Here is a 24980-nt window from a genome sequence, read left to right on the forward strand (position 1 = left end):
ACTCGAAGCGCAAATTCCGGATATTAAAGAGGCCTCTGCTTTATCGAGACGTGTCAGCATCTATCAAATTGCACATCTGCGTTGCGTAAATCACGCACAATCTGTCGAAAATTTCTGGAGAAGCGGAATGCACGTGAAAACTACTGTTAAATTATCCCAGGCTGGCCGACGCGAGTAATGGAACAATGCCTTCCTAGCCATTAAGAAAATTCTATAAATGTTGAACTTCCAAGTGAAGCAGCCTCACCCAACTTTCAGCCTCACTTAACCCTTCATCCTCTCTGAAATGGCTTTCCAACAAACCATCTCGAGTCACTCTGTATTTCTCATCCCCTGGGATACCCCTGCAAACAACCCATCCAGAGCACAAGTATTTCATATCATAAAGGTTGAGACCACGAGTATCTCATATCATGCTTTCTCCCTGTCCTTTCTCCAGCCAGCACCTGCTTTCGAGTACTCATCATCTTGTGCTTCCTCTTCGTCTCTCACGTATAAGGGAAGTGAAGATGATACCTCGAAGCATGTGGAGACAACGTGCTGATTCATCCTCAACTAGGGACAAGGAGAAAGAAAGCAAGAGGTGGGCACTTGGAAAGATTGAAGAAAGAAACAGACCAACACCTTTACCTCGTGCCTGCCCGTCGTGCAGAAGAAACAAGTAGAGAAGAATGAAGCTTGCACAATCATCCCAGCAAAAGAAGTCTGAGATGAAGAACTAGAGAAGCTGCCACATCTGCTTGGAGAACAAATAAGGAATTGCAACATCACCAAGGAGCAAAGCTTCGCCGTACAATTCCAATCCAGTTCAAGATCAAAGCTGTGGAAAGTCAACAAGATCAACTATCTCCAAAACCAGATTTGCGTTCATAAACTCTACTCTGTCTGGTTTTTACTTTCCCATATTTGTCATGATTATTTGTCGTTTGTTATTTTCTTGTTTTTGGTGTGAGTATATGCTTGAAACATTGAGGACAATGTTCGATTTAAGTGTGGGGGAATTGGTAACTATTGTTTTGCATGAAAATTGGTAGAAAATTATCACCCATTACTTCTAGTGTTGTTCCTTGCTGTTTAAGTGTTTTAAGCTGTTTTGAAGTGTTTCAGTGTGTTTTGACATCAAAATCCAAAAATCTCATAAAAATTTGAAAAAAATTGTTTTCAAAAACCGAAAAAGAGTTGTTTTTGTTTGTTTATTTTGTGTCTTAGGTTACCTTCCAACACAATGATGAGGATTTGGTTTTTAATTACATGACTGTTAAAGAAAATTATAAACATGGATGAAAGTTTGATATGCTCTTTGGTTTATACTTGGTTGTAGTTATAATTTATGAATTCACATGCAATCATAAAGGAAAAATTAGTTTTTGTAACATGCTTGAAGGAAGGAACTCAAACAAACGCTACAACCTTGTGAGACTTGAGCCTAAACGTTATTTGGAGAGTTGATAATCTGTGCATTATTGTTTTCTAAGTCGTTGCATGATCTCATTATTCTTTGCTTGGTTACTACTTAGAAGGCGTTTCATCCTTTAGTTCCAAATGCTAGAACTCATGCCCATTTCATTCAAAGCATGATATTGATTTGCATAACACATTTTCAAGATAAAGTTGTGTAGTTACCACCACCAAAGCCAAATTGCCGTGTACCCTACTTCATTATTTGTTTAAGTTAACCCCATTGAGCCTTGTTAGCCTACGTTCTTTGTTAACCCACGTTATCCTCACCTAGCCTATATTAGGACCATCCATACCCTTGTTCTTAAAGCATAGTAAAGCATGATTCAAATTGAATTCCTTGTGATTATGTATGGCAGAAAATAAGTGTGGGGGAAGTGTTTCTCATGTAAGTAGTAGGCCATAGGCACGGGTGGAAAGAAGAAAAAAAAAAAAAGTTGAATTTGACCCGAAGAGTTGTTTAAATCTTTCCCTTACGTCTAAAAGTTGATTTCTGCAATCTAAGTGAATTCTAAGTTCAAGTTCATTATTTTATTTCCTATTGCTTTAAGAACGTTTGTTTTCCCTTACCTTCATTTGTTAGTCATCACCCCAAGCCCCGTTACAACCCTTAACTTCATCTTGAGTGTCATGCGTTTAAATATGTGGAGTTTGAAATTGATATGAGCATATGGTGTCACTAGTTCTCACATCTAAGTAGTAGCATTCCATTCATGAGATCATATCTAAACATGCTCCAGAAATCGCTTTCTTTGTAATACATATATGTGAGCGTTCGTTTTCATGTTTACATCAATCTTCTCACATATGACTAGTATAGGGTGTGCAGTTGGAAATTTGAGTGAAAATTGAGTGCATACTTTGTAAGGACTTGAGCGAACTCTCTAAGGCATGTTACTACATTCAAAACATTGTTTTAATTGATTAACGTGAACAAGTAAGTAGTGACTATAATTAAGTATGTGCTTAAGTGTAGAGATGACTCAAATCTGTGGGGATGATAATCTTTAACATGTCATGTGCATTGGAAATCCCTGAGGCAAATGTTGGAAGGTTTAGGTTGTGTTGTATTTGTTTCGTTTCGTTTTATTTCTTTGTTTGCTCGAGGACTAGCAAAAGCTAAGTGTGGGGGAATCTGATAGGAGCATATTTATGCGACTTAGTTGGCTTGTTCTTGTGCATTTATGTCGTGTTTCCTTAGTTATTTTAATGTTTAAAGTCATTTTCGTGTGTTTTCAGATTTTAAGGACAAAGTAGGCAAGAAGATGCATTTTGGAGCATTTTGGAGCAAAATGGAGCTTGGAATGCATGTCACATATTTGGAACCAAGGTTTGGACGAAATTGAAGACTTAAAGAGGCTAAGAATGTGAAGAATTAGTGTACAAAGGATCATGAAGTCAGCCACAAAAGGACACACATCCTTGCCATGCAATCCACATAGCATTCCCTTTGGATTCCCATGCATGCTTAATCATCCTTGTCCCCTAAAATATTTCTGATTTCATGCCTCACTACACTCAATTATCACACTCAATTGCTGCATACCTCTTGTTCCCTTCACCCATCAGATTTCACACATACTTTCACAACCATTCCATGCACCAATTGATGCTCCATCATCCACATTTGGGATCCAATGCCATGTGCAACACATGTTGCTGCACCTTTGACTAATTTCTGAAACATTGCACCTCCCCTTTTCATTTCCATGCAATGAACACAATCATTCATGCTCCCTAGCTGAAATACCACTCCATTTTACCCTCCATACTTTGCATCATTGCTCCATTTTCATCCTTGGACCATAGCACACCACAAATTCACCCTCCTTGCTGTGCATTTCCCCCACTGCCTAATCTGATTCTCTAGGGTTTTTGGGGCCTATATATACATGTTTACAAGCCTTGGCAAAGGGTTGAATCTCCCATATTCATCATTCATGGAGAAAATTCGTCCATACTCACCCTAGGCAGCAAAACACCCCAAAAACACCATTCTAGTGCCCAGAAAACATAACAGCCACTCCACCTTATTCCACCATCTTTGCCGAGTTCTCTACCACCCTCCAACCATCAAACACTCCTCCACACTCACCCTAAACCTTTCCATACCATTCCCCATCCATTCTACACCATAAAACTACCCAAAACCTGTCCATAACCCAATCTGCCCCAAGCAAGGGAAATGAGGAATCTTGGATGCACTTGCTGCCAAGTTGGAGCGTTCTAGGTGTTTTCTTTCTTTGGATTTTAATGTCTAATTCATGTAATCTTTGTTTTGCTTTAAGTATGATTGGCTAATTTTGTTTTTGGCTAAGGGTGTATTCAAAACCATGATTATATATGTGAAATGAGTTGATTACTTCCAGTTATTGTTACATAAGTCGTGAATACAATTTGCTTAACCATTTGATTTAGAACTTATTCTTGTATGTTGATTGAGAGTGCACGCTTAATTTGCATGTTTGAATTTGATGCTAGGATATAAATTTGTTTCACCTAATCGTTATGAATTTATATTCGTAAGTAGTGAAGGTCGCTAGTCACGATCGTGTTAAGTAGATTCCTGGCAAGAGTATCATGCTTTTCATAGTTACGAATGCCTTGTCGTTGCTTATGATTTCCAAAGAACGTAATGATTCTAACTTGTGTCTTTATCATGCTGTTCATATAAAGAACTTGTTAGGAATAATTTGTTTGCGATGCATATTCATCCAATTCAATGATCCTAGGGAAATCTGAAGGTTAATTTAAGTGGACCTAATTAACTTGGAGTGTTGAGGTTCATAACTTATTGAATTGGTAACTGGAAATTGATTTACGTTGCATATATTTCATGTGTGGAGAAGAACCCCTTAGCCATTCCATCATCCATTGATTCTTCATAACTTTGTATTACAATCTGTTTCTCTTACAATCTGCCATTTAAGTTTATTTTCGTCCAAATCAAATCCCCAATTATTTTGAATTCCTAGATTAATTGGAAAGTGTGTTGGTTTATGTTTTTAGGTGTTTTAGGTCACTAGGAAACCAAAATTCGTCCAAGTTGAGTTAGAGTCCCAAAACTGCCCAGAAAGTGGTTTTTAGGCAGTTTTGAGTGTTTGGTTGCTGTTTTGATTCTTTTGGTTCGTTTTAGTATTTTAACGTGAGTTTTTCATTCTTTGAGTCTAATCTACTGCTATAAACTTTGTTTTTACATTTCTAAGTCAGTTTTCAAGTGTTTAGCAATCCCTCCTAATCCCCGGTCTAGAACGATCCCTATTTACATACTTTGCTACAATTGATAAAAAGAGGGTTTAATTTTGTGTGTTAACTTATTTTTCACATCACGTACGGTTGTCCATGGCTATACCTTGCGCTTCTCCACCCACTTGTGCCGTGGGATCCTCCTTGTGCTGTTGTTTCCTCCTTCTTCTCAAAGTTCTCTCGAAGTCGTCGTCAAAGTCCAAAATATGCTCGCGAACAGGTCGGGAACTTCGAGTCATGCACTAGTACCTAAAAACAAAGAAAACAAAACAAATCAGCAACTTAAACAGAAACTTAAACAAAATACAATAATTCAAAAGAAAACAATCCAAGAGATTAGCAAAGTTGCTAATCCCCGGCAACGGCGCCAAAATTTGATGTGAAAAATAAGTTAACACACAAAATTAAACCCTCTTTTTATCAATTGTAGCAAAGTATGTAAATAGGGATCGTTCTAGACCAGGGATTAGGAGGGATTGCTAAACACTTGAAAACTGACTTAGAAATGTAAAAACAAAGTTTAAAGCACTAGATTAGACTCAAAGAATGCAAAACTCACGTTTAAAATACTAAAACAAACCAAAAATTCAAAACAGCAATCAAAAGATTCAAAACAGATTGTAATACAAAGTTATGAAGAATCAATGGATGATGGAATGGCTAAGGGGTTCTTCTCCACACATAAAATATATGCAACCTAAATCGATTTCCAGTTATCAATTGAATAAGTTATGAACCACACTCCAAGTTAATTAGATCCGCTTAAATTAACCTTCAGATTTCCCTAGAATCATTGAATTGGATGAATATGCATCGCAAACAAATTATTCCTAACAAGTTCTTTATATGAACAGCATGATAAAGATACAGGTTAGAATCATTATGTTCTTTGGAAATCATAAGCATCGACAAGGCATTCGTAACTATGAAAAGCATGATACTCTTGCCAAGAATCTACTTAACACGATCGTGACTAGCGACCTTTACTACTTACGAATATAAATTCATAACGATTAGGTGAAACAAACTTATATCCTAGCATCAAATTCAAGTATGCAAATTAAGCGTGCACTCTCAACCAACATACAAGAATAAGTTCTAAATCAAACGGTTAAGCAAATTGTATTCATGACTCATGCAACGATAACCGAGAGTAATCAATTTATTTCACATATATAATCATGGTTTTGAATCCACCCTTAGCCAAAACGAATTTAGCTAATCATACTTAAAGCAAAACAAAGATTACATGAATTAGACATTGAAATATAAGATAGAAAACACCTAAAATCGTTCAACAACTCAGAATGAATAGCCAAACAATCGTAGTGAATCTGTCCCCTTCTTTGCTTGAGGCAGATTGGGTTGTGAAGATGTTTTGGGTAGTTTTATGGTGTAGAATGGATGGGGAATGGTATGGAGAGGTTTAGGGTGAGTATGGATGAGTGTTTGATGGTTGAAGGATGGTAGAGAACTCGGCAAAGAGGGTGGAATAAGGTGGAGTGGCTGTTATGTTTTCTGGGCACTAGAATGGTGTTTTTGGGGTGTTTTGCTGCCTAGGGTGAGTATGGACGAATTTTCTGCATGAATGATGAATATGGGAGGTTGAACCCTTTGCCAAGGGTTGTAAACATGTATATATAGGCCCCAAAACCCCTAGAGAATCAGATTAGTTAGTGGGGGAAATGCACAGCAAGGAGGGTGAATTTGTGGTGTGCAATGGTCCAAGGATGAAAATGGAGCAATGATGCAAAGTATGGAGGGTAAAATGGAGTGGTATTTCAGCTAGGGAGCATGAATGATTGTGTTCATTGCATGGAAATGAAAAGGGGAGGTGAAATGTTTCAGAAATTAGTCAAAGGTGCAGCAACATGTGTTGCACACGGCATTGGATCCCAAATGTGGATGATGGAGCATCAATTGGTGCATGGAATGGTTGTGAAAGTTGTGTGAAATCAGATGGGTGAAGGGAACAAGAGGTATGCAGCAATTGAGTGTGATAATTGAGTGTATTGAGGCATGAAATCAGAAATATTTTAGGGGACAAGGATGATTAAGCATGCATGGGAATCCAAAGGGAATGCTATGTGGATTGCACGGCAAGGATGTGTGTCCTTTTGTGGCTGAGTTCTTGATCCTTTGTACACTAATTCTTCACATACTTAGCCTCTTTAAGTCTTCAATTTCGTCCAAACCTTGGTTCCAAATATGTGACATGCATTCCAAGCTCCATTTTGCTCCAAAATGCTCCAAAATGCATCTTCTTGCCTACTTTGTCCTTAAAATGTGAAAACACACGAAAATGACTTTAAACATTAAAATAACTAAGGAAACACGACATAAATGCACAAGAACAAGCCAACTAAGTCGCATAAATATGCTCCTATCAACAGATAAGGGAAGTGAAAATGATACCTCGAAGCATGTGGAGACAATTTGCCAATTCATCCTCAGCTAAGGACAAGGAGAAAGAAAGCAAGAGGTGGGCACTTGGAAAGATTGAAGAAAGAAACAGACCAACACCTCTACCTCATGCCAAAGTCACTCCATCAGGAGGGTGTCCACGGCATCGTTGGGGTCAAGCCGCTTAGCTATGGAGACAAGTGAATGCGCAACAAGGGATCTCTAACCTTCAAGTCGCTTGAAGGAGAATACTCTCTGATATGATTTGAATCTCTGGCCAGAGTATGAATGAGATTTGGGAATGCGTTCCTAATCACATTCAAGGTAATCATATAAGCACAAGACACACATTGGATAGTAGACATGAGAAATAAACTATCAAACCAAACAATGTGGTCAAGAGTATTAGATTAGAGAAGGACCGTATTGCATTTGTAATCTCGAACTGAATAGGTTCTCTAACCTCTTCTGATTAGCTTGGATGACCATGATATGCTGCTAGGTGTCACTCATGGTTTGTGGAAGCCCTAAACGTGTGTAATCACTAAAGGGAGAATTGAAAATAGTTTCAATTCATAATCGATGTAAAATGGTTTTAATCGCCCACTACCTCGCTAAAAGGAACCTAATGGATCGCACACCATAAAAGGTAGAGATTGGAGATTAAACGGAAATGAGTAAGAATGATTAAATGGTTTAATCATTTATTTATGGCAAGGATTAATTAATATGTTAATTAATCAAACGAATAAGTTCGTTAAATGACTTCGGGATAGTTTTGGACCTTAAGGCCCAATGGGCTTCGAACGTCAAGCCCATTAACTTAAGTTGTATGACAATTTAATGAATAAAGATTCATTGAAGCCCAAAAGCCCAAAAATCCCTAAATGGCCAGCCATATGGAATGAATTAGGGTTTTGGTTATTTAGGTCACTTAAAGAAGTGACTATATAAATGACTTTATAGCCAAATATTCATTAAGGATAAAAGGGTTTATTTTTGGGGAAAAATGGGTGAGAATTGTCTCTCCATTTCTCTCTAAAGAGGCCAACACCTTGGAGGGTACATCTAGCAATCCTACTACTCCAAGGTCACTCATTTCTTCTACAATCTAACCTTGGTGAAGAGACTTAGAGGTTCTCAATTTTGGGAACTTGGAGAACCTATTCTTCCATCCAAATCCATGGATCTAAGAAGCAAGGAATGAAGGCCCTATCTCTTTGGGTGATTAGCCTTTGCTTATGCAAAGAGGAATCTACAAAGGTATTAATTTCAACTCACTTTGTTTTGAGTTGATTATTGGTTCACCAATCTACTAGGCTTTGAATTTCATGGTAATGTTTTGTTTTTGAGTGCATACAAGCATGATTCCGCCTTTAATTGTTAATTGCATGCTATATGATGTTGCTCAAATGAACATGTTTTCCCAAAAGATTTCCTTCAAGTTTATGCTTGAAACATTGAGGACAATGTTTGATTTAAGTGTGGGGGGGGGTAACCATTGTTTTGCATGAAATTCGTAGGAGTTTATCACCCATTACTTCTAGTGTTGTTCCTTGCTGTTTTAAGTGTTTTTAAGCTGTTTTGGAGTGTTTCAGTGTGTTTTGACATAAAAATCCGAAAATCTCATAAAAATTTGAAAAATTGTTTTGAAAAACCTAAAAAGAGTTGTTTTTGTATGTTTATTTGTGTCTTAGGGTACCTTCCAACACAATGATGAGGATTTGGTTTTTAATTACATGACTGTTAAAAAGAGTTATAAACATGGATGAAAATTTGATTTACTCTTTGGTGTATGCTTGGTTGTGGTTATAATTTATGAATTCACATGCAATCATAAAGGAAAAATCAATTTTTGTAACATGCTTGAAGGAAGGAACTCAAATGAACGCTACAACCTTGTGAGACTTGAGCCTAAACGTTTATTTGGAGAGTTAATAATTTGTGCACTATTGTTTTCTAAAGTCGTTGCATGATCTCATTATTCTTTGCTTGGTTGCTACTTAGAAGGCGTTTCATCATTTAGTTCCAAATGCTAGAACTCATGGCTATTTCACTCAAAGCATGCTATTGATTTGCATAACACATATTCAAGATGAAGTTGTGTAGTGACCACCACAGCCAAATTGGCATTCCCTATTTCATTATGTGTTCAAGTTTAACCCCGTTGAGCCTTTTGTAGCTTATGTTCTTTGTTAACCCACACTATCCTCACCTAGCCTAGATTAGGACCATCCATACCCTTGTTCTTGAAGCATAGTAAAACATAATTTAGAAGGAATTCCTATTGTTGAACTTTTGCAGAAAAACAAGTGTGGGGGAAGTGATTCTTGTGTGTGTATGTGTGTGTGTGCCAAAGTCCTAAATAAGGCACGGGTATAAAAGAAAAAGAAAAAAAAGAAACATTCATGGAAAATAGAATGAAAAGAAGAAAAGTTGTGAAAAGAGTGAAAAAGAGTTGAAAAATATGTGAAAAAAAGAGCTCTAAAGTGTTGTTTGTTGAAGAAAGGGTCCAAAACATTGAATTCGGCCCTAAGTGTTGCTTGCATCTTCCCTTTGTGTTTAAAAGTTAATTTCTGCATTATTAAGTGAATTCCAAGTGTCTATTTCATTACTTTGCTTGCTATTGCTTTCAAAACGTTTGTTATCCTTATCCTTTCTTTGTTAGCCATTACCCTTAAACCCCGTTACAACCCTTAACTTTATCTTGAGTGTTATGCGTTTCAATATGTGGAGTTTGGAATTGGTTTGAGCATATGGTGTCACTGGTTCTTGCATCTAAGTAGTAGCATTCCATTCATGAGATCATATCTAAACATGCTGAATAACTCCAGAAAATTGCCCTCTTTGTTATACATATATGTGAGTGTTCGTTTTCATGTTTACATCAATCTTCTCACATATAACTAGTGTAGGGTGTGTAGTCAGAAAATGTGTGTGAAAATTGAGTGCATATCTTGTAAGGAATTGAGCAAATTCTCTAAGGCATGTTACTACATTCAAAACATCGTTTTAATTGGTTAAATGTGAACTAGTAAGTGGTGACTATGATTAAGTATGTGCTCAAGTTTTAAGTTGACTAAAATCTGTGGGAATGATGATTTTTAACTTGTCATGTGCGTTGGAAAACCCTGAGGAAAACGTTGGAAGGTTTAGGTTGTGTTTTGTTTTCTTTATTTTGCTCGAGGACTAGCAAAAGCTAAGTGTGAGGGTATTTGATAAGCTCATATTTATATATATTTTACATAAAATTCACTTGTCTTTTCTTAGTTAGTTCCTTATATTTTTGAGCTATTTACTATGTTTTTGTGTTTTGTGTGATTTATCAAGCAAAGAGAAGAAAAGTAGCACAAGTGGGTTATTAAGTAACAAATTCGTCAAAACTGCCTGTGCAGATTAGCTGACTTTGGAAGCATGTTACGACCAGCTCAGAATGAATGAGAGAATGAGCCTTATATGCTTGGAAAGCTACGGATGTCTATTGTCTGGAGCAATTTACGGATTGTTAATATCATTCTTCTAGAAGAAGTTATGGGCATTGTAACACTGAAAGGTTCAGAAAAGGGCTAAGCAGATTTGGCTAATAAAGTGAGAAAGTAAAGGCACTTGTTTTGTGTTTTGCTTTGTCATCAACACTCAGCAGCAAATAGGGTTATGTTTGCACTCATTTGGCTTTGGAGCAAGTGGAAATGCACAGCTAGAAGACGAACAAGGCACATGGAAGAAACATGGACAGCACACACACAAAGAGAAAGGCATGGCATGGACAGTTTGACATGGGCAGAAAATGGGTGGATTGTTGGCTGAAATAATGAAGAATATGTGTCTGCAAATGCAAAGGAAAAACACACACATAGGCAAAGGAAACACACACACATGGGCAAAGGAAACACACACACATGGGCAGAAAATGGGTTGATTTGTGGCTGAAATGATGGAGGTCATCTGTGTGCAAATGTAAAGGGAAACATGGACATCACACACCCATACAAACTGCACATCCAAGGAATTGAAGTGGTCCTCTCCTTAGCCTATAAATACATCCACCATTCCCCTTCCTAAAAACAATCTTGATCCATCAAAAGAGCTTCATTCACAAACACAATTTCGTTGTAGTGACCTCCATCCATTCATCTAGCCATACTACATCTCACCAATCCATACACTTTCATCTCTTAGCCGTGCAAATCCATTCCATCCATATATCTATACACATCCTAGACACTTGTGCTACAACAAGGTGGTGAAAAAAAAGGTCCTTGGCGTTTCAAGCTTGGAACTTTGGAGCGTTTTAGGTGTACTTCGTTCTTGCTTTCAATGTCTACTTTGTTATTTTCTAATTTTGTTGCAATTATGAGTGGCTAAACCCTTATTTAGTTAGGGGGAAGCTTGAAGCCATGAACATGCTTGAGATTTGAATTGATTTCTTCCAATTGTGATTTGATAAGTTGTGATTGCAATTCAATTATCTATTTTATTCATAACTGATTCTTGTATGTTTATTAAGGATGCATACTTAGTTTTCATGCATGAATTAGATGCTAGAATATAAATGAGTTTCACCTAATCGTTACAAGTTTATATTCATGAGTAGTGAAGGTTGTTTATCACAATCATGTTAATTGAATTCTTGGCAATTGTATCATGCATTCATAGTTATAATTGCCTCGTCAACACTTATGATTTTCATTGAATGTAATGATCTCTGATTGTATCTCTATTATGCATTCATATAGGGGACTTTTAGAGAATGATTTGGATTGTCACATGCATTCATCCAATTCAATGAGTAAAGGAACATCTGAGGGTTAATTTGTGCATCACGGTTAATCTGGGGTGTTGAGCATTGATGCGAAATATATAAGCACACAAATTAAACCCTCTTTTTATCAAATGTAGTAAAGTATGTAAGTAGGGATCGTTCTGGACCGGGGATTAGGAGGGATTGCTAAACACTTGAAAACTGACTTAGAAATGTAAAAACAAAGTTTAAAACACTAAACTAGACTCAAAGAATGTAAAACTAAATTTTGAAACACTGAAACAAACCAAAATACTCAAAACAGCAAACAAACACTCAAAACTGCCTTAAAAACACTTTCTGGGCAGTGTTGAACACAAACACAAATTTGGACGAAATTGGGTTACAACTTGAATCAAAACACTTAAAAACACAAACTAAATGGATTTCTAACTAATCTAAGACTTTAAAATAAAGGGGGATTTGGTTTTGACGAAATTGAAAACAAGACAAAACTTTGTAATTAAAACAGATTGTAGAACGAATTTGAATGAAGCTTATGGATGGAAGGCTAGCTAGGAGGTTCTTCTCCACACATGTCACACTTGCATACAAAATTATCTCCAATTGCTTTTCGATAAACTATGAATACTCAACGCCCCAGATTAACCGTGAATTGCACTAATTAACCCTCAGTTTTTTCACAAGTTATTGAGTTGGATGATTGCATACGACAACCGAAAACATTCCCTACAAGTTCCCAACATGAATTGCATAATAGAGATACAACCAAGAATCATTACGTTCTATGAAAAACATAAGCATTGACGAGGCACTCGTTACTATGAATTGCATGAAATTTATGCCAAGAATTTACTTAACGCGATTGTGACTAGCAACCTTCACTACTTGCGAATATAAGTTCATAACGATTAGGTGAAACTCCCTTATATTCTACTATCAAATTCATGCATGAAAATTAAGCGTGCACTCTCAACCAACATACACAAATAAGTTTTTATACGGACGGATAAGTAAATTGAATTCACAGCTTATGAAACGCAATTAGAAGTAATCAAATCATATTGCAAGCATAAACATGGTTTTGAATTCCCCCTAGCCAAAGGGGGGTTTAGTTCCTCATACTTACAAAACAAAGAGTATTGAATTTAAACATTGAAAACAAGGGAAAGAAAACACCTAAAATGTTCCAGCAATCCTAACTTGAATGGCATGCACGTCCAAGGCTTCTCCTCCTTCCTCTTTGTTGCGGCACAAGGTTTTTGGGATAGGTTTGGATGGTATTTGTATGGAGGAATGGATGGGAGATGGTATGGTGGTGTTTAGGATGGATGGGGGGTGTGGCAAAAGAGAGAAAGATGGCTGAAAATGTGTTTGTGATGTAGTGTATGAATGTGTAGATGGGTTTGGCTAAAAGAATGGATGGAGAATGGGTGGTGTGGCTGATTGTATTTTTTTGATGTCCCCTTATGTTCTTCCCTTCACTCCCTATTTATAGAAGCTCCAAAGCAAAGAATCACTCAAGTGGCTTCAATAAACAATACAAACAAAGACCAAAATGATGCAAAAACAGCTAGTTTACATGCTCTTTTATCATTGTGTCTTGCCTTTAACAAAAGGCAATCATTCCTCTCTTGCTAATTCAACTCCTTTGTAGCTGTCCATGTGCCTTCATTCTTCAATTTCTGATGCATTTGCCTTGTATTCCATCCCTTTTCCACATGTACTAACTGTTAGACAACTTTCACACACATGTTTTGCATCATTTCATCTTGCAAACATCAACTTTCGGCCACTTTACACCTCTACACACATGCTATGCATCATTTCAGCTTGCAATTATGTTTGTAGTTGCTGAAAATGTGAATACAACTTGTAAAGCAATCCAACAAATGGCATCTTTCACTTCTTTTCCTTTCAAATTGTTCCTTAAGTGTATGTATCTGCACACTTCCACACTTCAACTTCATTATTTAGATTTTTGCATGTGTTGAAACCCTTTTTAAAACACCAAAAACGTCCATCCCACTTGCTCCATATGCATGCAATCCATTTTGGCCCAAAATTGCTCCAAATTGCACCAAAATGCACTTTCTTTCCAACTTTGTTATTAGGACCTACAAACACACGAAAATAGCTTAAAACACTATTATAAGCAATAACTAAGTAAGTAAATGCAAGAAAATATGTTAACTAAGTCGCATAAATATGCTCCTATCAAGCATCATAGTTTATTGAAAAGCAATTGGAAATCAATTCATATACAAGTGTGTCATGTGTGAAGAACGGACCTCTAACTAATCCATCCATGATCTTATTTCTTAAATTCGTTTTACAATCTGCCTAGTTTTATAACTTGTTTGTTTGTTTCAAATTCATCAAAACTAAAATCCCCCTTTTACTTTCTTTTTTCAAAGTGTTTAAAATCTATTTTGTTCGTGTTTTAGAGTGTTTTGAGTCAAGTCAAAACCCAAATTTCGTCCAAAGTTGTGGTAGAGTCAGAAACTGCCTAGTTTGTGTTTTTAGGCAGTTTTGAGTGTTTTTAAGTTGTTTTGAGTCTTGTGAATCTGTTTTGAGTCCTTTAAGTCTATTCAAACGTTTTTAACTTTGTTTTTATGTTTTTAAGTTAGTTTAGAGGTTTTAGCAAGCCCTCATAATCCCCCGTTTAGAACGATCCCTACTTGCATTATTACTACAATTTGACAACAAGAGGGTTTAATTTGAGTGCTTAACTTTCATTGCATCAGTAATGGATGAGTGTTTGTAGTTGTAGGTCAACACACTTACACACACACATGCTGATTTCTAGCCTTCTAATCTTCAAAAACGTCCATCCTCATGTCTCCATGCTTGCACTATCCAATCTTGGCCGAAAAATGCTCCAAAGTGCTCCAAATAGCACTTTGTTGCCAACTTTGTTATTTGAACCTACAAACACACAAAAATAGCTTAAAATACATAATTAACTAAGAAATAACAACACAAATGCACAAGAACAAGCTAACTAAGTCGCATAAATATGCTCCTATCAGGGTCCCATGAAATCCATACCCTATACATCAAAGATCTCCACATGAAAGATGGGGGTTTGCGGCATTTGGTCCTTGGCACCTATTGTACTTGTTCTTTGGCATCTATCACAAGTTATACAAAATGTTCTAGCATCCTTAAACAATGTAGGCCAATAGAAACCACTCTCTAAAACCTTAAGGGCTCTCCTTTGGGTGCCAAAATGACCCCCACATGCATAACTATGGCAAAATGCAAGAATTGAACTAAACTCGGAATTGTGCACACATCTACGAATAATCTGGTCAGGACAATACTTCCACAAATATGGATCATCCCACACATAAAATCGTGCATCATTTCTGAGTTTATCACGTTTGTATTTATCTAGAGTGCTAGGAACTTGTTTTCTGACCAAATAATTGATCAAATCAGCATACTAGGGCTCACTTACCTCTAGGGACAACAATTGCTCGTCAGGGAGGGTCTTTAGAATGGGTAAGGAGTCCTCCTCGTGCACCAAACGACTGAGGTGGTCAGCCTCCATGTTTTCACTCCTCTTTTTGTCTCTTATTTCAATGTTGAACTCTTGAAGTAGGAGCATCCAACGAATCAGCCTTGGTTTGGCCTCCTTCTTGGTGAGAAGATACTTCAACACTACATGGTCAGAATATACAATCACTTTAGTGCCAAGTAAGTATGAACGAAATTTATCTAAAGCAAATACAACTGCAAGAAGTTCTTTCTCAGTGGTAGAATAATTCAATTGAGCATCGTTTAGGGTTCGGGAAGCGTAGTGGATGACGTGGGGCTGTTTGTTCCTCTTTTGGCCTAAAACAGCACCAATGGCATAATCAGATGCATCACACATTAGCTCAAATGGAAGGCTCAAATCTGGTGGCATGATGATGGGGGCCGAAGTCAACATGCCCTTAAGGGTTTTGAAAGCGGTCTCACACTCCTTGTTGAACTCGAAGGCTACTTCCTTTTGGAGTAAACGGCAAAAGGGTTGGGCGATTTTTGAGAAATCCTTGATGAATCTCCTATAAAATCCTACATGGCCAAGAAAAAAACGAACCTCCCTTACCAAAGTGGGAGAGGGTAAGTGATGTACAAGATCTATTTTAGATTTATCAACCTCAATCCCTTTTTCTGATATGATATGCCCCAAAACTATACCTTGTTTTACCATAAAATGGCACTTTTCCCAATTCAAGACAAGATTAGTTTCGATGCATCGTTGTAAGATCAGAGTAAGATTATTCAAGCATGCATCAAATGAGTCACCAAAAAACACTAAAGTCATCCATAAACACTTCAATGATCTTTTCCACAAATTCTGAGAAAATACTTACCATGCACCTTTGGAATATGGCTAGTGCGTTGGATAGCCCAAATGGCATGCGTCGATAAGCAAAGGTACCAAAGGGACATGTGAAGGTAGTCTTTTCTTGATCATTGAGAGCTATCATAATCTGATTATAACCCGAATAGCCATCAAGAAAACAATAAAATGAACGACCGGCTAACCTTTCAACATTTGATCAATAAAGGGCAGCGGGAAGTGATATTTTCTTGTCGTAGCGTTGAGCTTCCGATAGTCAATACAAACTCTCCATCCAGTTTGGATTCGGGTGGGCACAAGCTCATTATCTTCATTTTTTACCACACTGACTCCGGACTTCTTAGGAACAACTTGGATCGGCAAGACCCAATGGCTATCAGAAATTGGGTAAATCACTCCACAATCTAGTAGCTTGATGATTTCCTTCTTCACAACGTCCATCATGGGTGGATTGAGCCGGCGTTGTGCTTCTCTAGATGGTTTGGCTCTTTCTTCCAAGAGTATTCGATGCATGCAAGTGGTAGGGCTAATTCCCTTGATATCAGCCAATATCCACCTAATGGTAGTTTTGTATTTCTGAAGCACCCTCACCAACTTGTCCTCCTCTTGTGCAGTGAGTGAAGAAGAGATGATGACGGGCAGCGTCTCTTGTTCTCCCAAAAACACATATTTCAAATGGCTCGACAATGGTTTAAGCTTTAGGGAAATGGGCTGGATTACAGAAGGAAGCAACTTGTTAGTCGAATTGGGAATTGAAATTAGGTTAGGAGACTTACCAATATGCCTTGGATTTGACTCTAGGGCAGCAACCATCTCCACCAATTCTTCTTGAATAGGCACGGCAAGATGTTCCTTGTTGTTGCCGTGTGCATGCCTAAGTGCTAACCCTTCATTTTTTAGTCCAATGCTTTGCGTTAGAGTCTTTTCAAGTGCATCCTCACTTAAATCATCAAGGAATTCCTGCGCCCAAAAGTCAATCACATCAATAGAGAAACAAGAGTGACCATCATGAGGATATCTCATAGCATCAGAAATATTGAAATCAATAACTTCCCCATCAAATTCCATGGTCAATATTCCCTTGAATACATCTATCTTTGTACGGGTAGTCTTCATGAATGGTCGGCCAACTAAGATTGGTAATTGAAGGGAATGGTTCGAGTCTTCCATTTCAAGCACGTAGAAGTCTGCTAGAAAGACTAGGTGATTCACCTGCACTAAAACATCGTCTAAAACACCTTTTGGATACGCATTAGATCTATCGGCCAGTTGAATGATCACTCCATCATTTTTTAATTCTCCCAAGTTCATAGATGCATATATTGAATAAGGCATGACATTTATTGATGCACCTAGATCTAACATGGCAGATTCAATGCCAGTATTTCCTATAACACAAGGAATTGTAAAACTGCCGAGATCTTTGCACTTAGGAGGTAATTTTCGTTGCAACATAGTTGAGACATTTTCACTTACCCTTACCACCTCTTTGTTCGAAGCCCTCTTCCTTGTAGTGCACAGCTCCTTCAGGAATGTTGACTTGCACCTTTCTGAATGTGTCAAAGATATCTTTGTCACTCTCATCCTTCTTTGATTGCATAAGCCTACGAGGAAAAGGTGCATTCATTTGGAATGGAATTAGAAGTCAGGGAATTTGAACCCAACTTACCTTTGGTGGTCAAATTAGGGTGTGTAGGTGGCTGCGGCAAAGATTGCTCAATCCTTGCTGAGGGCAGGCCTTGTTCCTTCTCCTCAAATTGCATCTTTTCGTCCTCATTTTGATTGGATTTAGATGGGTCGGGATCAGATCCAACTTCTTTTCCATTTCGCAAGGTGATGGCTTTGGCAGATTCGAAACCTCCCTTTGGATTCACATCCGTCGAACTAGGTAACGTACCTGGTTCTCTACTAAATTGCCCCATGAACTCAGCCATTTGTCCCATTTGTCTTTTCAATTCAGCCACCTCTCGAGCTTGATTTTGCACTTCCTTGGCGTAATTGTGCATATCTTTGGCTTGATTTTCCTGACCCTTCGCCAACGTAGTTAGTAATTGAATAACTTAAGCATTATCAAAAGACGAACCTGAGTTATTTTGGGCAGGTTGTGTTTAGGGTTGTGCGGGTGCATACGGCCTTTGATAGAATCCCGGAGGTTGCTGTCTGAATGCACTTTGTTGTTGGGTTTGTTGGGGCTCCCTCCATTTGAAATTTCAATGATCTCTCCAACCTGGATTGTATATATTCGAGAACGGATCATTCCTTGGTTGGTTTTGACTCCCAAAACCCACGGCATTGGCAGATTCCCACCCTTCATTCTCGATCAATTGAGGGCACTTATCCGTGAGATGTCTATTCATTAAGCACACGCCACAAGCAGCTACATTTTGTTTTTTTAGTTTTTCAACCACCTATGAAAGAAGAGTAGTAAGATTAGCCATTTGATTTTGAAGTTCGGAAATAACACTTACCTCATTAACTTGTTGCTGCCGTGGGTTGTCTCTTTGACCAACGCCTTCATATTGTTGAGCATTCAATGCTCGGTTAGCAATTAAGGTCTTGGCAGCCATGGGTGTTTTATCCATCAAAGCTCCTCCCGTTGAGGCGTTTAGCATCTGGCGTCAATTGGTAGAAGCCCTTCGTAGAAATATTGAAGAAGAAGCTCCTCCTTCATCTAGTGTTGTGGACATGAAGCAACAAGGGTTTTAAAACGCTCATAGTAAGTGGGAAAGGATTCACCTTGGTTTTGCTAAATGCCACTAATCTTTTTGCATAGTAGAATGACTCGAGAAGTTGGGAAAAACTTCTCCAAAAATGCTCGTTTCATACTCTCCTATGATGTGACAGTTCCAGGGGCTAGCTTATACAACCAATCTTTAGCCTTTTCCAAGAGAGAAAAAGGAAAAGCCTTCATTTTCAGAATACTCCCATCAACATTGATAGGGGTCATGCTCGAACAAACAACCTTGAACTCTTTCAAATGTTTATTAGGATCTTTCATGGACAACCCATGGAAGGAATATGGTACAATAAATTGGACTTTAATTCGAACTCGTCGATCTTGTTTTGGGCTGCCCTTGGATATTGAATGCATAAAGGTAGAGCATTGTCCAATCCTGAAGCGGAAAGCTCCTTGATTGTTCGATTGTCTATTGCCATATCTTGGACTCCTTCAAAAGTCCTTGCCGTGGCCTCCTCTTACTCTTCTACTTTGTCTTCTTCAAGATCTGGGCAGGTTGAGATGGACGAAATTGAAAACCTAAAGATGCAAGGATTCCTAATTGAAGATGGATTCCTAGAAGAATGAGGATTCCTACTCATACAAGGTTTCCTACAAGAAGAAGGAATGTTATGCCAAGGTTTCCTACTTTGGTTTAATATTTCCTAATCCTAAAAGTCCCTAAGTTCCAGCAACAAAGAAGACTCCTAATCACATTAAGACTCTAAATAAGAACTTCTAGAATTCCTAAAACCCTATGTCGCACCCTTTTCCCTTTCCTTTTTCCTTTCCCTTGCACGGCAAGGGATTCTCCTTTCCTATTCTTCATTGCCGCATATCCCTTTACCTTTTCCTTAGGATTTTGACTTTAATTCCTATTTCTCTTTAAGTATTGGTTTAATTTCTGTTACCTATTTGATTTCTTAGCTTTATTTTCCAAAAAGCCTTTCAATACACACCCTAGCCGCACCTATTGGGGACCATTTTCACCATTCTACACTCACCCTCTCTAAATCCATCCATTCACTGATAGGAGCATATTTATACGCCTTAGTTAGCTAGTTCTTATGCATTTATGTTGTGTTTTCTTAGTTAAGTTAGTCTTTTAAGCTATTTTCATGTGTTTTCAGGTTTTAAGGACAAAGTAAGCAAAAAGATGCAATTTGGAGCATTTTGGAAAGATGATTCGATGACAAGATGATTCGTAGCAAGACGTTCTCTATCGGGCAGAAAGTGCTATTTTTCAATTCTCGCCTTCGGTTGTTTCCAAGTAAGTTGCGTTCTAAGTGGATTGGTCCTTTTATTGTTACTAATGTTTTTCCGCATGGTGCAGTTCAAATTCAAAGTTTGAAGACGCAACAAGAATTCAAAGTCAATGGACATCGTTTAAAGCCATATTTCACAACTTTTGAGGAGAAGGCCGTGGAGGAAGTATCCCTCCATTCCGTGGGCCCTATTCAAGCTTGATTGGAGGCATCGTCCGGCTGGAAGACGTTAAAGCAAGCGCTTCGTGGGAAGCAACCCATGCGAATACAGAAGACCTAGGAAGCTCCGGCATCACAACCAAATTTGCGTTCCTAAACCCTATTCTTTCTTGCTTTTACTTTGCCATATTTGTCATGTTTGCTAGTTGTGTTATTTGCTTGCATTTTTGTGAGTCTATGCTTGAAACATTGAGGACAATGTTTGGTTTCAGTGTGGGGGGGTAAACAAATGTTTTTGTTGAAAAATTCGTAGGATTTTACCACCTAACATTTCAAAAGTTGTTTTTCACTGTTTTTAGTGTGTTTTGAAGCTTTTTAGTGTGTTTTGACATAAAAATCCAAAAATCCCATAAGAATTTGAAAAATTGTTTTGAAAAACCCAAAAAAGAGTCATTTTTGTGTGTTTGTTTGTGTCATAGAGTACCTTCCAACACAATGATGAGGATTTGGTTTTTAATTGCATGACGGTTAAAGAAAGTTATAAACATGGATGGAAGTTTGATATGCTCTTTTGTTTATGCTTGGTCATCGTTGTTGTTTACAAATTCACATGTAATCACAAAGAAAAAAAATCAGTTTTTGTAACATGCTTGAAGGAAGTAACTCAAACTAACGCTACAACCATGTGAGACTTGAGCCTAAACATTCTTTGGAGAGTTAATAATCTGTGCATTTGTTGTTTTCTAAAGTCGTTGCATGATCTCATCATTCTTTGCTTGGTTGCTACTTAGAAGGCGTTTCATCATTATAGATCCAAATATTAGAACTCATACCCATTTCATTCAAAGCATAAAATTGATTAGCATAACTAATAAGATGAAGTTGTTTAGTTAAAATCAGAGCCAAAAAGCCTTAACCCATTGCATATATATTGTAGGTTTACCCTTTTGAGCCTTAGTTAGCCATTTTCTTTGTTAGCCACATTATCCTTACCTAGCCTAGATTAGGATTATCCATACCCTTGTTCTTAAAGGATAATAAAGCATGACTTAGAGGGAATTGCTTTTGATCAACATTGTGCAGAAAAATAAGTGTGGGGGAAGGGAAATTTTGTGTGCCAAACGAAGTAGAAGGGCACGGGTTAGAAAAAAAAAAAAAGGAGCAAAATTCGTAGAAAAAGAAAAAAAAAATGAAAAAAAGTGTGAAAAGAATGGAAAAAGAGTTGAAAAGAAGTGAGAATTACCTCACATGTGTTGGTTGTTGAAGAAAGGGTCCAAAAAGTTGAATTTGACCCTAAGTGTTGCATGAGTCTTCCCCTTGTGTTTAAAAATTGATTTTTGCATGCAAAAGTGAATTCTAAGTGTCAATTTCATTACTTTGCTTATTATTCTTTAAGAATGTTTGTTTATCCTTACCTTTCTTTGTTAGCCAATACCTTAGCCCCGTTACAACCCTTTGCTTCTATCTTGATTGTTATGTGTTTCAATATGTGGAGTTTGGAATTGGTATGAGCATATGATGTCCTTAGTTCTCGCATCTAAGTAGCAGCATTCCATTCATGAGATCATATACATACATTCATAATTCCAGAAAATGCTTTTCTTATCATAACATATGTGAGCATTAGTTTTCATATTTATATCAATCTTCTCACATATAACTAGTGTAGGGTGTGTAGTTAGAAAATCTGTGTGAAAATTGAGTGCATATCTAGTAAGGAATTGAGGGATTCTCTAAGGCATGTTATTTCATTCAGAACATTGTTTTAATCGATTAAATGTGAGCTAGTAAGTGATGACTATGCTTAAGTATGTGCTTAAGAGTAGGGATGGCTAAGATCTATGTGAGTGGTGATCTTTTGCATGTCATGTACCATTGGAAATCCCTGAGGCGAACGTTGGAAGGTTTAGGTTATGTTTTGTTTCTTTGTTTTGCTCGAGGACTAGCAAAAGCTAAGTGTGGGGGAATTTGATAGGAGCATATTTTCATGTGTGTTTTCTTAGTTAAGTTAGTCTTTTAAGCTATTTTCATGTGTTTTCAGGTTTTAAGGACAAAGTAAGCAAAAATATGCAATTTGGAGCATTTTGGAGCAAAATTGAGCTAGAATGGAGCTCATGCATGTGGAGCACAAAGAATGGACGAATTTGAAGGATTGAAGAAGCTAGGAATGTGTTTCAAAGTTGAAGAATTGAAGATGCAAAGTTTCCTAATTGAAGTAGGAAAGTGCCTAATTGAAGATGAAATCCTAGTCAACAATGGATTCCTAGTTGAAGAATGATTCCTAGTTGAAGTTGGATTTCTAGAAGATTGAAGATTCCTACTCAAACAAGATTTCCTACTTGAAGAAGGAAAGTTAAAGCCAAAGAATCAGCTCAAGTGAAGAAACCTTATCCAAAACATTATCCATAACCTTATCTTAGCTTATCTTATCCAAACAAACCTTATCCTATCCTATCTTATCCTAATCCTAATCCACCTATATTTCAGCTGCGAGGGAGGATTCCTAACTATATTAGGATGCTTAAAATCAGATTTCTAGAAGACCTAATCCTTTCCTACAAAGGTGGCGCCTAGAACCCTTCTAGAAGCCTAAAAATCTGCCTTGTATGTTCCTTCTCGAAACCCACCCTTTGCCGCACCCTATATCCTATTTCCCTTGGGTTTTTGACCTTCTAGATGTCCTATTTCCTATTAGGAGTGCATAACTATTTCCTAGTGGGATTGTATTTACTAAATCCTTTTCCTATGCTAACTTAGCCATAAATTCAGCCTATATATATGTAGTGTGTTGGAAATGTGCCCTAAAACCAATCATATGATGATACTTTACGGACATTTCACATGTTAAACTAATCTAGTTTAATATCAAGGGCATATATTATTGTTTTAAGCCGTCTCATATAAATGTTATATGCTTAAACGATAAGTCCAAGGAATATGTGATTGGGAGAATGCGATTTAGGAAGGCGTTCCAAATCACATTCAAGGTAATCATATAAGCACATGAATCACATTGGATAGTAGACATGAATAAACTATCAAACCAAACAATGTGGTCAAGAGTATTGTATTAGAGAAAGACCGTATTGCATTTGTAATCCTAAACTGAATAGGTTCTCCACCTCTTCTGATTAGCTTGGGTAACCATGATATGCTGCTAGGTGTCACTCATGGTTTGTGGAAGCCCTAAACGTGTATAATCACTAAAGGGAGAATTGAAAGTAAGTTTCAATTCACAATCGATTTGAAAGAGTTTTAATCGCCCACTGCCTCGCTAAAAGGAACCTAATGGATCGTACACCGTGTAAGGTGGAGATTGAAGAAACAATGGATATGAGTAAGAATAATTAAAAGGTTTAATTATTTATGGCAAGGATTAATTAATATGTTAATTAATCAAACGAATAAGTTCGTTAAAGACCTCGGGATAGTTTTGGACCTTAAGGCCCAATGGGCTTCGAACGTCAAGCCCATTGACTTAAGTTGTAAGACAATTTAATGAATAAAGATTCACAAAGGCCCAAAAGCCCAAATCCCTAATGTGGCCGGCCATATGTGTTGAATTAGGGTTTTTTGGTTCTTTAGGTCATTTATAGAAGTGACTATATAAAGAACTTTATAGCCTAAAATTCATTAAGGGTTCTTTTGGAGAAAATTGGTGAGAACATGTCTCTCCTTTTTCTCTCTAGGAGGAAGGCCCCCTTGGAGGGTGTATCTAGCCATACTACTACTCCAAGGTCACTCATTTCTTCTCCAATCTCTCCTTGGTGAAGAGACTTAGAGGTTCTCAATTTTGGGAACTTGGAGAAACCTATTCTTCCATCCAAATCCATAGATTTAAGATGCAAGGAATAAAGGCTCTCTCTTTGGGTGATTAGCCTTTGCTTATGCAAAGAGGAATCTACAAAGGTATAAATTTCAACTCACTTTGTTTTGAGTTGATTCATGGTTCACCAATCTACTAGGCTTTGAATTTTATGGGTAATGTTTTGTTTTTGAATGCATGCAAGCATGATTCCGCCTTTTAATTGTTAAATGCATGCTATAGATGTTATTCAAATGAACATGTTTTCACAAAATAATCCTTCATAGTGCCGCACCCTTTCATTCTCACCACCCTCTACATATTTTCACTACACCATTCACCCAAACATCCCTCTTGTGCCGTGAGTTTGCAAAGGAGAAGGAAGGAGGATCTTGGAGCCGTGCATGCCATTCAAGGAGCTTGGATTGTTGGAGCGTTTCTAGGTGTTTTCTATCTTTATGTCAATGTTTAAATTTATTTATCTTTGTTTATTTGCGAACATGAGGAACTAATTTCTTTGTAGTTAGAGGGGAATTCAAAGCCATGATCATATGTTTTATATGACTTGATTTTCTCCAGTTATGATTTCATAAATCGTGAATGTGGTTTACTTATCTATTTGATTGATAACATGTTTATGTATGTTGATTGAGGGTCGACACTTAGTTTACATGCATGAATTTGATGCTAGAGTATAAGGGAATTTCACCTAATCGTTATTAACTTATATTCATAAGTAGTAAAAGTCGCTAGTAAAGATTGTGTTAAGTAAATCCTTGGCAAGAGTAACATGCGTATTCCATAGTTATGAA

Source organism: Malus domestica, chromosome 09 (genome assembly GCF_042453785.1).
Source record: "Malus domestica chromosome 09, GDT2T_hap1".
In the NCBI taxonomy this organism is placed as follows: Eukaryota; Viridiplantae; Streptophyta; class Magnoliopsida; order Rosales; family Rosaceae; genus Malus; species Malus domestica.